General features: G+C 37.7%; 2 pseudogenes; both read left to right on the forward strand.

Annotated features, from left to right (window-relative positions):
* The first annotated feature begins 3,599 nt into the window (after positions 1 to 3,599).
* Positions 3,600 to 3,838, forward strand: LOC120593784 (transmembrane protein 258-like; annotated as a pseudogene).
* A 6,424-nt stretch (positions 3,839 to 10,262) lies between these two features.
* On the forward strand, positions 10,263 to 10,381 carry LOC120593836 (uncharacterized; annotated as a pseudogene).
* Positions 10,382 to 12,723: the final 2,342 nt, after the last annotated feature.

The following is a 12,723-nucleotide window of genomic DNA, read 5'->3' on the forward strand; positions in this document are numbered from 1 at the left end:
GTGTAGCAAAACATTAACAACAGGTATCTGTGGTCAGTTAGATTACAGGTAATTTTTGTTGTATTCTTTATATATTTCAGATTTTTTTAATGAATATGTACTATAATTTATAATTTAAAAAGTAATGCTATAAAAAGTCTGCCCAAAATTCAGTAGAGAAAAGAAGAGAGAGAAGTAAAATAAGAAATAGTCATTTTATAATCTATCAAAATATAGATAGGAACTGTACTATTAAACTACTACTAATAATGAACATTATAATGTACATTATAATGAACATTATAAAATAATGTATTGGACATCAGGGTGAGGCAGAGTAAATTCTCTGCCTAGAATATACTTCTGCTATATGGTTTTCTAACACCCCAATACCTGCACCACAAAGTCGATGGGCATGGAAGAGACTCCTAAAACAATCACACAACGAGAGTTTGGGGTAATAGTATGCACAGCCACTACTCATGCTGGACACTTAGCTGGAAAGTAATTCCGTCTCCCTAAACAGAGCCTTGCTGTTCCATGCTGTTCCCCTTGTTTCAAATTCTTGCTCTGTAGAACCATCTGAAACCTCTCATTTTTCAAATCTTACACCATACAAAACCAAACAAGAGGATCTGAAAGGCTGTAGAACAGCCTGTATGATTTTAAATGAGCGGTTATCAACAAGACTTGATTTGGGCCTTCATGGGGAGTTTGGCAACATCTGGAAAGATTTTTAGTTGTTACAGCTGGGGAGGGGGACAGGTGTTATGGGCATCTCATGGGCAGAGGCTCTACATGCTACATTGTATAGTACAGCCTTCAGAACAGAATTACTTGACTCAAAATGTCAACATTAATGAGGTTGATAAACATTACTTTAGAATATGAAAAACAGGTCAAAATGAGACTTACTGCCTCTACTACTCTTAGGAAAGAGGAATATTGGGAAGCCACACTGGAATGGTCAACTCCAGGCAGGGACACACACAGATACTAGAAAATCACTGCCATCACAACTATTGGTTTCAGAGTCACACCCTGCTTCCTAGATCTACATTGCCAAGAAGACAAATGGAATGCCCTACACCTTCACATGAAACTACAATCTCATGATTACTCACTGGAGCATCTTGACAGAAACCTCTAGGGGTCTTCAGGAAGAGAGAGCAGAAGTCAAGAAAGTGTGCCTACACTTTATTTCTGTTTTCTGAACCTTCCTCTGGAGCATCCAGTTAGCACAATCTGAATCAAGGTATGCTAGGAAAGGAAGGCTTTCCTTTCAGAACTTTGCACTATCATAGGAGGGTAAAATGGATAGATGTTAACTGAGTTATTCCCCTCTATTTAAGAGATTATATTCATATTTAAATGCAATTAGGGCTCCCCATGGAAACTTTTATCATTCATGACTATGTCATTCCTGAATTCTTAGTCGGATTAGTCTCTCAACTGGATGACTAGTTTTCAGGATGTTTTTTTCCCAACAAGGGCTCATAGACTAATAGACTACATTTCCTGATTCATTTTTATGTTTAATAATGTCTCTTTGTAACCTTCAGAAATAAAAGCAACTTGCCAGGTAGTAGTTTCTTGTGTGGTATTCTCTCTGAGTCAAAATACTGTCAACATTGCTTTCTGTCTCTAGCATTAGATGTTTCTATAGAAATCTGAGGCCAGCCAGATAACTTCCTCCAGGACATGATTTTCTTTTTCTGACTAGAAACCTGAAGGATTAAATGTACTTCTGCATCAGTGTGTGCTCATTGATCTGCAGATGTGATTCTTTATTTAAGGTGAATTATTTTGTGCTCTATCTTTCAATGTATTAAGTGGGAATAGTGGTACAATTATGGAGTAAAATAGACTTCAAAATGTCTTTCAATGTATATATTTTTTATTTTTAATTTTATTTTTTTATTTTTTTGCTCCAAAAAGACTATCTACCTTGTAGAGATTACCTATCATTTCTCTGGTTGTTTTAGTCTTATTTATCTGTTAGTATTTTTATTGGTTTAATCTCACCAAAATTCATTATGATTATGTCTACTTTTCCCTCTATAGCAATAATATGTCAATAATTTAATATTCAATGTTGACTCTTTTATTTAGCATTTTGAATCATTATATCTGCTCTGTAGTGACATTTTTATTGCTAGATTTGTTTCTTTGGGTCTACAAATTACTCTGCTTTTTAACTGATATATGAAAAATGCTGGAGGACTCAACAAGATACAATCATGAAACAATTGATATATTTTATCCCACTGTCTCTCCTGACATGTACTGTGTGCTACCTCTTTCTCATTCATACTTGAAAAGTTGGACAAGTCCCATAGCTTCTCTTATCTCTTTCAAGTCACAAGATCTGTCTCATTTAAGTAACAAAAAAGCCTAGTGTAAAGTACTTTGTAACTGTGTTTTAAATTGTTCTTCTTCCCCAGTTCAGATCCACTTCAAACAGAGAAGTCTATAGTTTGTAAAGGGGGTATGGCAAGCTTATCTTGTTTACCTGACCATCCTCACCAGAGGATGGGTCTCTGAAGCCTGAAAAATCTAACCTAGGAAGATGTGGTTAGGTAGCCAAGACGGGAACATTCTCCTATGAATAACTTCTCACTACAGTTCCATGACACTAACAATGCCTGTCTTCCAACTGACCACTTTCAAATCTTCTCCTACCCCAGGATTTCTATGTATCCCTTTCCTGGGTCATTTGTTTTCTCCTGGACATTCTCTTAGGTGGAGTCTCTTTCGCAATGCCTCTGTGAAACCATATACCATTCTTTGCTCTTTTCTTTACCATCACAGGCCTATATAAGAAGGGACAGATATTCACCTCTCTCAGTGTTCCTCTGGCATCATATCTTACTTGGCTTTAGGTAAAAAGACATATAGTCATCCCCTTCCCCGTGGGGGGATGGTATGAAAACAAAACAATGCATTGAACTAACACCTTTCCTTGTACTTGCTTCTAACCTTAATCGCCTATGTAAGCCAGAGGTATGTTTTCTCAAAAGCTGGCAGAATCAGGTTTGCTTTTGTTCTAAAATTGTACCTAAGTTTTAATGTAAATTAAAACTGAGTGACAACATGGAGAGGCCGATGTCACGGAAAGAAGTTATTACTCACATTTCCCAAGAGAATGGAGACATACTAAACCACACATGGCTACAGGGAGAGCATCAAGATGGTCAGGAGGCAGAAGACAGGAATGAGGGAAAGTCTAGGCCAGAGACCTTATAGGGGTTTTCATGAAAAGGCCAAGCGGAGCAGAGTAAACAGTTTAGGACAGGCTAGTTTGAATATTTCCGGTGAGCTTTGGGGCATAGGAGCTGTTCTTTGTTGTCTGACATCTGGCCTTGGGGTGATCTAGGGCAGGGAAAATATTGGTTTGTCAGTGTTAGATAAGGAGGTGGTTGGGCCTGCAAACTTGGAATTGGTTGGTTTGTATATGGGAGACATGCTCCTGGTTGAGCCCTTTGCTATCTCTAAGAATTATATGGCCCTGGGTGGGCAGGCATACCTCCCCGAATCCATAAGTCCCCCAGATGCAAAAGCATCAGGAATACAGAAAATCTTCTGGTGGTGGAATGGTGGATTACCTAGCACCTGGTTAAATGGAGCTCGAGGCTATGAGCAAATACACTGGCCCAGTGAATCCAGCTGTCTTCTCTCATCTGATTGTGGTGCTATTGGTCATCTGCATGTTCTTCACTGCCTGTTTCTTTGTTTATGAGGTCACCTCTATCAAGTACACTCGGGAAATCTACATAGAGCTCCTATCTCCTTGGTGGCCTTACTCTTCATGGACTTTGGTGTCCTCTTCCTGCTGCTCTGCGTTAGCATTTGCATATGAGCTCCCAAGGCAGCTTCACTGAATTCCTGCTTTTGTAAATTATTATTTTTTCACTATCACTGGAAGTGTTCTAGCTGCTCTAAATGCAGCTCACAATAAAGGCAGATGTGTGACAAAAAAAAAAAGAATACAGAAAATAAGAAAATATAGTTAATTTAATTGGCCCTGTGATGAATGGATTCCAAGTAGGCAAATAGAGAATATAAGAAAGCACAGAATGACCATCTCTTAGCATATCTGACTTTGGTAATCTAGCTGCTCACTTTAGGATATGAGGGTGTCTATTGTCTTTTTATATAAAAGCATGCCACATGCAATAATTGGGACATATTTTATTCCAAAAAAATTATTGTGTTAGTTTTCTATTAATGCCATAACAAATTACCATGAATATAGTGGCTTACAAAACACAAATCTTATAGTTCTATAGGTTAGGAATCCAACATGGGTCTCACTGGGCTAAAACCAAGATTTTAGCTGACAGGACTGCAAAAATTTCTGTAGGCTAGTGGTGAGCCCCAGTGTGGAGAATATCTTCTCTTCATTTTGAACACTGTTAATCAAGGTGAAGGGAAATCAGTTTTCTCCATGTATTTGAATTTTAAGTGGAATTTTCAAAACTGGAATCCACTGGAGCTATTTCATCACATTTGAAGGAGCCTGAAATGACTGGTCATTCATTCATGCCTCCTAGATCCTTGGTATTGATTTTTGTCCTTTCTGAGACCTGGAGATTCACCTATTCCTTTGAATCTTTGAGCAGCTATACCTTATTTTTCTAAAAAGTTTTTTTTAAAACCCAACTTAGCCAGAGTCCATTTCTGTTGCTTTCTACCAAATAAATGTGATGTCTAGTGTTAATGTTAAACAGGAACAAAGGAAAAACTGCTTTGAATAGTAATTCTGCATTGTCGATTTCACAGTCAAGTTGTGTTTCTGTATTTCTGTGACGTATTAGATACTTAGAATCACAGATCAATAATATCTTAGTAAAGTATAATACTTCATTTGCCTCACTCAGGGAAAAATACATTTTGTTTGGAAGAAGTCAATGAAAGAAAGATAACTAATAAAAATTCATTGTTTCCTTATAGTGATTTGGGTTTTTGCTGAATTTGAAATTTTTATGCCAATATTCCAGGGTCACTGATTTAGACAAATTAAAGGTATAAATCACATGAAAGCTGTAATTGCCAGACTGGTTGGTTTTCACTTTACATTTATAAAATCTATTCGTTCTACTCTATTTTAATATCTCTGCTTTTCCTGTTTTTGTTGTTATGGTAAAACAACTTCTTCCTTGGTATATCCATTTATCTAGGCCCTGCTTAGAAACCGTTTCGAATCATAGTTGGGGCATGCTGGGCTTTACCTGTTTGTCAAACAGCAATAACATCTTTAAAAGGAAGCTAGTTTTACTGCAGTAACGTTCATATTATCAATTCATGGAAAAGTATTTGAGAGATATCTGAGTTCATAAGTACCTAGCCAGCATATTACAATGTAGAATTATTTTTAAAGATTTATTCCTTAATTAATAATTAATTATAATAATAACTACTTTATTAATTTATTGGGCATTTATTATATGCTAGGAAAATGGCAAAATTAAATTTATTTTTCATAGTAACTCTATGATTTAAAAATTCAGCAATCTCAATTTATAGATAAGAAAACTAAAACTTAAGAGACTGTAAGCAATGCTTCAGAATGCTTCAGAATTACACAGAGATCAAGGTAGGATTTGAAGCCAGATCTACATGACTCAAAATTTATTGCTTCCAATAACTCTAACATTTTGGTTTTTCCTAAACTTCATTTACCTCCTAAATGATTCAAAGTGTGTATATACTCATATTTTATACTTTCAACAATACAAAAGCGCAACTCTTTCTATGAGTTATCATAAAGAACTTAGAAATCTCAGCTGACAGGTTGACTCTTTTAGAACCCTGGGTCATCTAACCAGTTTCAGGGTAGTTGTTTGGATATTTATTGTGGATATACTAGAATCTTTGTAAAGTTAGTAAATAAAGGTTTAATAAAAATTTAATAATTATTTTGAGAACAACATTCATGAAGGTAGGCTTTCTAAGTATCAGTGAATTTGAACCATTGTTCCCCCCACAGTCTCCTGGTAGCAGGTGGAAGAGTCTGATGAGTAGGACAAATCCTTTTCTTGCCTGAATCACACTCATCTTATAGAGAAAAAAATAAGGTTAAATGACAGAACTTAGGATCTGGGTAGAATTTCAATACAGTCCATATTTTCATTTTTTATATAATATAATGAAAGTAAATCATATTCAATCAATGATATACATTTTTTAAACATTTTATAGGTGTTTTTGTGTCTGCACATTGAGCATTTATATAAGTAACACAATGGAGCATAGTGGTTAAACACAGTCTTTGAAATTGGAACACTTGAGCTCAATTCTAGCTCTGTTACTCATTACTTGGAGCGTGTAACTCGAGTGTTCTCTGCCTTAGTTTTCTCATCTGTGAAAAGGATATCATAGTTCCTACTTGGTTTCACAAGGTTTTTAAGGATGAAATTGTTAATACTTGCAAAGCTCTTATAAAAGTTATGAAATTATTACAAATGCTTGACAAATATTAGCTATTATTATTTTGTGTATATGATCAGGTGTGTGTCTTAAATTGTAAAAAGAGCATCTGATACTGAGAACAGTATCTTCAAAAAATGTACTTCCAAAAAGAATTACTATAAATGCATTAACCTATAGGCACTAACATTGGGCTAAGATATTAATTAGCTTAGGAAAAGTTTTACTAATGTGTAAAACGACCCCCAAATCTCATTGGCTTGGAACAACAAAGTTTACTATCTTCATAGTGCTTCAAATCTATGTCAGTACAACTGTGTCTGGGCTGCATACAATCTCATGCATGCTTCATCTTTAAAAGAACAGCACACATCAAAGATTTAGCTGGCCTCACATGAGAAGGAAAGAGGTAGCACTGAGGAATCACTCAATGACTTTTAGAGATTGAACTTGAGAGTACCAGTCAAGATGGTAGAGCAGATAAATGCTGTGCGGGCCTCCTCTCATGACCACATTAAAATTACAACTAAACTACAGAACAACCATCATTGAGAATCGCCTGAAGTCTTGATGAACAGCAGTCCTACAACTAAGGACTTAAAGAAGAAGCCACATCAAGACTGGTAGGAAAGCAGAGACTCTAAACAGACTAGCCCCACATTTGGCAATTGAGAATCGGGAGGGATATCTCTGCTGCAAAAGTCCTCCTGGAGGAGCAAGAGGTGCCAGCCCAACACCAGGCTCCCCAGCCTGGAGCACCAGTGCTGGGAAAAGAAGTCCCCACAACTTTTGATTGTGAAAATCAGCAGAAATTGTGGCTGAGTGAGATGGATGGTTGCTGGGGTCTCAGGCACTCCTCTTAAAGGGCCCATGCATGAACTTACTTACTGACAAACTCATTTGTTCTGAGCTCCAGTGCCGGGGCAGTAGCTCAAAAGGTGCCAAGAACATACAGGGAAGAACTGAATTGTTTGGCTTTAGGGAGAGGGCTGTAGGGGCAGCTTTCTCCCACACAGAGGTACTAGCAGTTCCTTTGTTGAATCCTCCCACGTCCCAGTGTGCAAACTCCAGCGGATGACATATCTACATTTCCATCAACCTAGCTAACATGGATCATCCTGCTCTGGTGATTCCCTGAGACCCTGCCCCACCAAACTTTTGGGCCCACTTAAGCTTATTCCAGTGGCTTTTCCATAAAAACAGCCTCTCTTGGCTCATGATTCAGACTTTTGCAATAACTCTCAGTTTTGAAACACCAAATAAGTAGCATTGGCTTTAGTATGCCCTATACCTACCTCTTACTAAGCATCCTCAAGCCTAGCAATAGTGGCAGCTGGCCTAGGTTCACCGATTAACTCTCTCAGGCACTTTCAAGCCCAGTATGCATGGAAGACATCTGTGTATCACTTTGTGGCTCATGCCAGATGGCCCCAGGCAGAGTACAACCTAAAAATGAACTTGGCCTGTGGCAGGACCTCTTTCAGGAAGCCCCAGGCTGGCACACCCAGTGGCTGGTTTGGACTTAGCAAGAGCACCACAAACAACATATCCAAAGGGCAGACTTGGTAAGCACAAGAGTCCTGCTAAATCTTGCTCTGTAAGGTCAGCGCCTGCACAATAGCTTATCCACTGTAGTCAAGGCCAGTCCCCACAATGAATCAGCCTAAGAGGCAATCCCTCCCATTGATGTTCAAACAGCAAGCAAGGCTCAACTAACAGCAGAAGGATACACGTGACCTACACAAGAGACAAACCTGGAGCAACTAGCTCAAGTGACCAGGAAGACTGTACTATTGGGCCCCATAGGACACCTAAAGCCACCCCACATAAATCCACTCTCCCAATATCAAGAGACATAGCAACTCTACTTAAGACATTGAAACAAACACATAGAGACAGACAAAATGAGAGACAAAGAAACATCTCCCAAGTAAAACACACACACACACACACACACACACACACACACAGAACAAAGCTCCAGTAAAAGAATTAGACAAATAGGAGGCAAGCAATATACCAGAAGCAGAGTTCAAAACACTGGTTATAAGGATGTTCAATGATCTCAGTGAGAACTTCAACAATGAGATAGGAAACATAAAAATGGAGATAAAAACAATAAAGAAACAGAAATGAAGAATCCATTGGTGGGAATTACCTGAAGCAGAGAATTGAATCAGCAATTTGGAATACAAAGGAGCAGAAAACACCCAATCAGAACAGAAAAAGAAAAATAATTTTTTAAAAAATGAGGATAGTTTAAGGGGCCTCTGGGACAGCATCAAGTGTATCAGCACTCATATCACAGGGGTATCAGAAAGAGCAGAGAGAGAGAGCAAGGAATTGAAAACCTATTTGAAAAAATAATGATGGAAAACTTTCCTATCCTGGCAAAGGAAATAGACATACAAGCCCAGGAAGCACAGAGATCCCAAACAAGATCAACCCAAAGAGGCCCACACCAAGACACACCTTAATTAAGATTCCGAAGGTTAAAAACAGAGAGAATCTTAAAAGCAGCAGGAGAAAATAAGTTAGTTACCTACAAGGCAGCTCCCGTAAGACTGTAAGCTGATTTTTGCAACAGAAATTTTGCAGGCCAGAAAGGATTGGCACAAAATACTAAATGAAAAGCAAGGACCTACAACCAAGATTACTCTACCTAGCAAAGCTATCATTTAGAATTGAAGGACAGAAAAGGAACTTTCTACTCATGAACAAGCAAAAGGTGCTCATCACCATGAAATCGTATTATAAGAAATGTTTAAAAAAAAAAAAATGAATGAAAGAAAGAAACGAAGAAAGAAAGAAAGAAAGAAACAAACAAACAAACAAACAAACAAACAAACAAACGAAGAAAATGTTAAAGGGACTTTTTAAAGAATTTTTTAAAGAGATCAAAAATATGAATTATAAAATGGCAGTAACTATGTAGCTATCAATTACTTTAAATGTTAGTGGATTAAATGCTCTAATCAAAAGACATAGGATGACTGAATGGATAAGAAAACAAAACCATTACACATGCTGCCTTCAAGAGACTCACTTCAGATCAAAAGACACACAGTGAAAATAAAGGGATGGAAAAGGTATTTTAGAAAGTGGAAACAAACAAACATAAAAGATGGGGTAGCAATACTTATACCTGTCAAAACAGCCTTTAAAACAAAGTTTATAACAAGAGACAAAGAAGAACCCAGTAATCCCATTTCTGAGTATTTATCCAAAGAAACCAAAACACTACTTCAAAGGGACTTGTGCATCCATATGTTCATTGCAGAATTATTCACAGTAGTCAAGATTTGGAGGTCACTTGGGTGTCTATCAATGAATGAATGGATAAAAAAGAGGTGGTACATATATACAATGGAATCTCACTCGGTCATAAAAAAGAATGAAATCTTGCCATCTGCAAGAACATGGATGAACCTGGAGGGTATTCAACTTAGTGGAGTAAGTCAGACAGAGAGAGACAGATGCCATATGATTTCACTTATATATAGATTCTAGAGAACAGGATAATCAAACAAACCACAGAAACAAGCTCATAGTTACAGAATGGATTTTGATGGTTGGCAGATGTAAGCAGGTTAGGGGGGATGTGTGAAGTGGGGAGGGGATTAAGAGGTACAAACTGGTAGTTTCAAAATAGTCATGAGGATGTAGAGTATAGTATGGATAATATGTTCACTAGTATTGTAATAAGTATGTAAGGTATAAGATGGGTACTGTATTTATCGGGGCGATCATTCATAAGCTATATAAATATCTAATTACCATGTTATACACCTAGAGTTAATAAATATTGTATGTCAACTATAATTGAAAAAATAAAAATATTAAGATAAATAACAGTCTACGGCTATACTACCCTGAACAAGCCCTATCCTGTCTGATATCGGAAGTTAAGCAGGGTCAGGCCTGGTTAGTATTTGGATGGTAGACCACCTAGGAAGACCAGGTGCTGTAGGCGTAAAAAGTAGAAAAGTAAGGGATAGTAAGCTGACAGGATCCTTGCAATCTGTGAGGGTTGCCTCACCTAAAAAATTAATTAATTAATTAATTAATAAAATTTCCACTTGAAAGCAACACATACCACTTCCACTTATATTTCTGATGCCGAAACAAGTCATCATATTTAGCCTAACTTCAAAGGGTCAGGGATGAATAATCATCTCACAGGGAAGAGGAGAAAACATTTTGAAGAGCAATACTATTGCTACCATGCCTAATAATAACTATTATTTATTGAGCAACTACTATAAGCTAAGCGTTGCTCTATATTATATCTCATCTTTACAAAATCTCTATAAGATAGTTGTTTTGTTTCCTCTCTAGAAATAAGGAAACTTATATACAGAAAAGTTGGTTTATTCAACCACTGTTCTTTCATTAAGCTTGGTGATGAACTTTGCATTGCACCTCACTGTAGAGGTACAAATAATGACCAGGAGAATCATGACCTTTATCCACAGAGTACCTGAGATTAGCATAGGAGACTAGTTAACAAATAATCATTTGATATCATTTGTGACAGATCTCAAAGAAGAGGTTCAGGATGCTATGTGAATATATGCAGAGAAGAGTCAAAGAAAATTTCTCTGAGAAAATGATTTTTAAGCTGAAATATGACAGATAAATAGAAGGTAGCAAGATGAACGTGTGGCAGGACTTTATGTGCAAAAAGCCTGAGGAAGGAAAAGACGGTGCTGAATTCATAGCAGCACAATCATATGATTGATTAATGGGGATATGTTAAAAGTCACAGGCATGGTATATGAGTTTTTTTTTTAAGAGCAGTGAAGGAGGAGTCATGTAGCCTAGATGTTAGGAACACAGACTCTAAACCTGCATTGCCTGGGTTCAAATCCTCATTTTCCCACTTACTATCTGTATAAGACTAGGCAATTTATTTAATCTCTTATTATCTCAGTTATCTCATTTAAAAAATGTGAATAGAAATAATAATTACCTTAGAATTTTGTTACAAGTTAATATTAGTAAAGCACTTAAAACAATGCCTAGTACATAATTGCATTTTAGTAAATTTTATATTTCCTTTGTGTTAAAGGAAACACAGTGGCATATCTGTTAAGCAAATAAGGACAATGAGTTAAAATGACAGTAACAATCAAGCCTTCACTCACTTACTGTGACAGAATGAATAAGATGCAAAATAGAGGTGCTGGCTTTCCATTGTTCTACTTTCTTCCACTCTGCCTCTGTGGAACCGTACTGAGTGAAGCTCAGGCAGATGCAGTGCACATGGAGGAAATCATCTCATGTCCCAGGAACCTGAACAGAAGGCTCCTGAATGTTTATGACCTGGTGGGCCAGGGAAGAGGGAGAGAGAAAGAGAAAGGAGTAGAAATAGAAAAGTACCAAGTCCAAGTGAAGAAGAGTGCCTCAGCCATGGCCCATGATTAAGAGCTATTAGCACAGGTATCTCGGATAGGAATGCAGACATGCATAGAAGTCGGGGCCGGGGGCGGGGGCGGAGGGGGAGGATCTGAGCCCTTGACTGAAGCTCCCTCTGGAAACCTGCTATGTACTGCCTGAGCGCCAGGTCTGGTGTGGGTAGAGCAACTCTTCCCATGACATCTTCTGGGAAAAGCCTTGTAATTGCCCATGATTGGATCTGAAAGATCATTCACGTAATTTTGGCTTGGAATCTAACTCCTCAATATTCAGTCACAGCTATAAATTTTTTTGGCTTAAATTATCCCCTTGAAGTTCCCCAGCTGCTGATCACACTGTGATTGGAGCAAGAATTGCAGCAGATCTTCTGGAAGAGTCTTTGTTTGACAATCTCACTTATTTTTTGTTTGTTTGTTTTAATAACATTTTGCCTCATCTCAGTGGGTTTGGAGACTGACTTTCCAGCAAGTAAAAGTACTTTTTTAACAGCCCAGCACCCTGCTCAGTGCCACTCAAGATGAATTTCCCAGGTGTATCATCCCCTGAATAGGCTGAGGCTTCAGGCCCAAAGACAAATCCTTGCAACTTAAACAATTAAAAGGCCAGTGTGACTGAAGTGAGATAAAAGGCTGCCCAAGATGACACCAGATGACAGAAAGAGACCAGATCAAAGTGTAAGTGAACTGACCAGTGTCATAAAGTTAACATGAGTGGAAACTTGAAGCCATGTGTCCCTGGTTCCAAAGCCTTGCTCAGTTGTACTGACCGAGATCTGAAAAAAAAAATCATTTGAAGATGATGATGGTTGAAGAAGCCGTTTTGGTGTTTCGATAAAGTTGTATTGGATGCAAAGGGAGAATATGGTGCTGTTAAACACGTTCACTGTCAAGAATGGAG

This window comes from Pteropus medius, unplaced genomic scaffold (genome assembly GCF_902729225.1).
Source record: "Pteropus medius unplaced genomic scaffold, Ma_sr-lr_union100, whole genome shotgun sequence".
Classification (NCBI taxonomy): Eukaryota; Metazoa; Chordata; class Mammalia; order Chiroptera; family Pteropodidae; genus Pteropus; species Pteropus medius.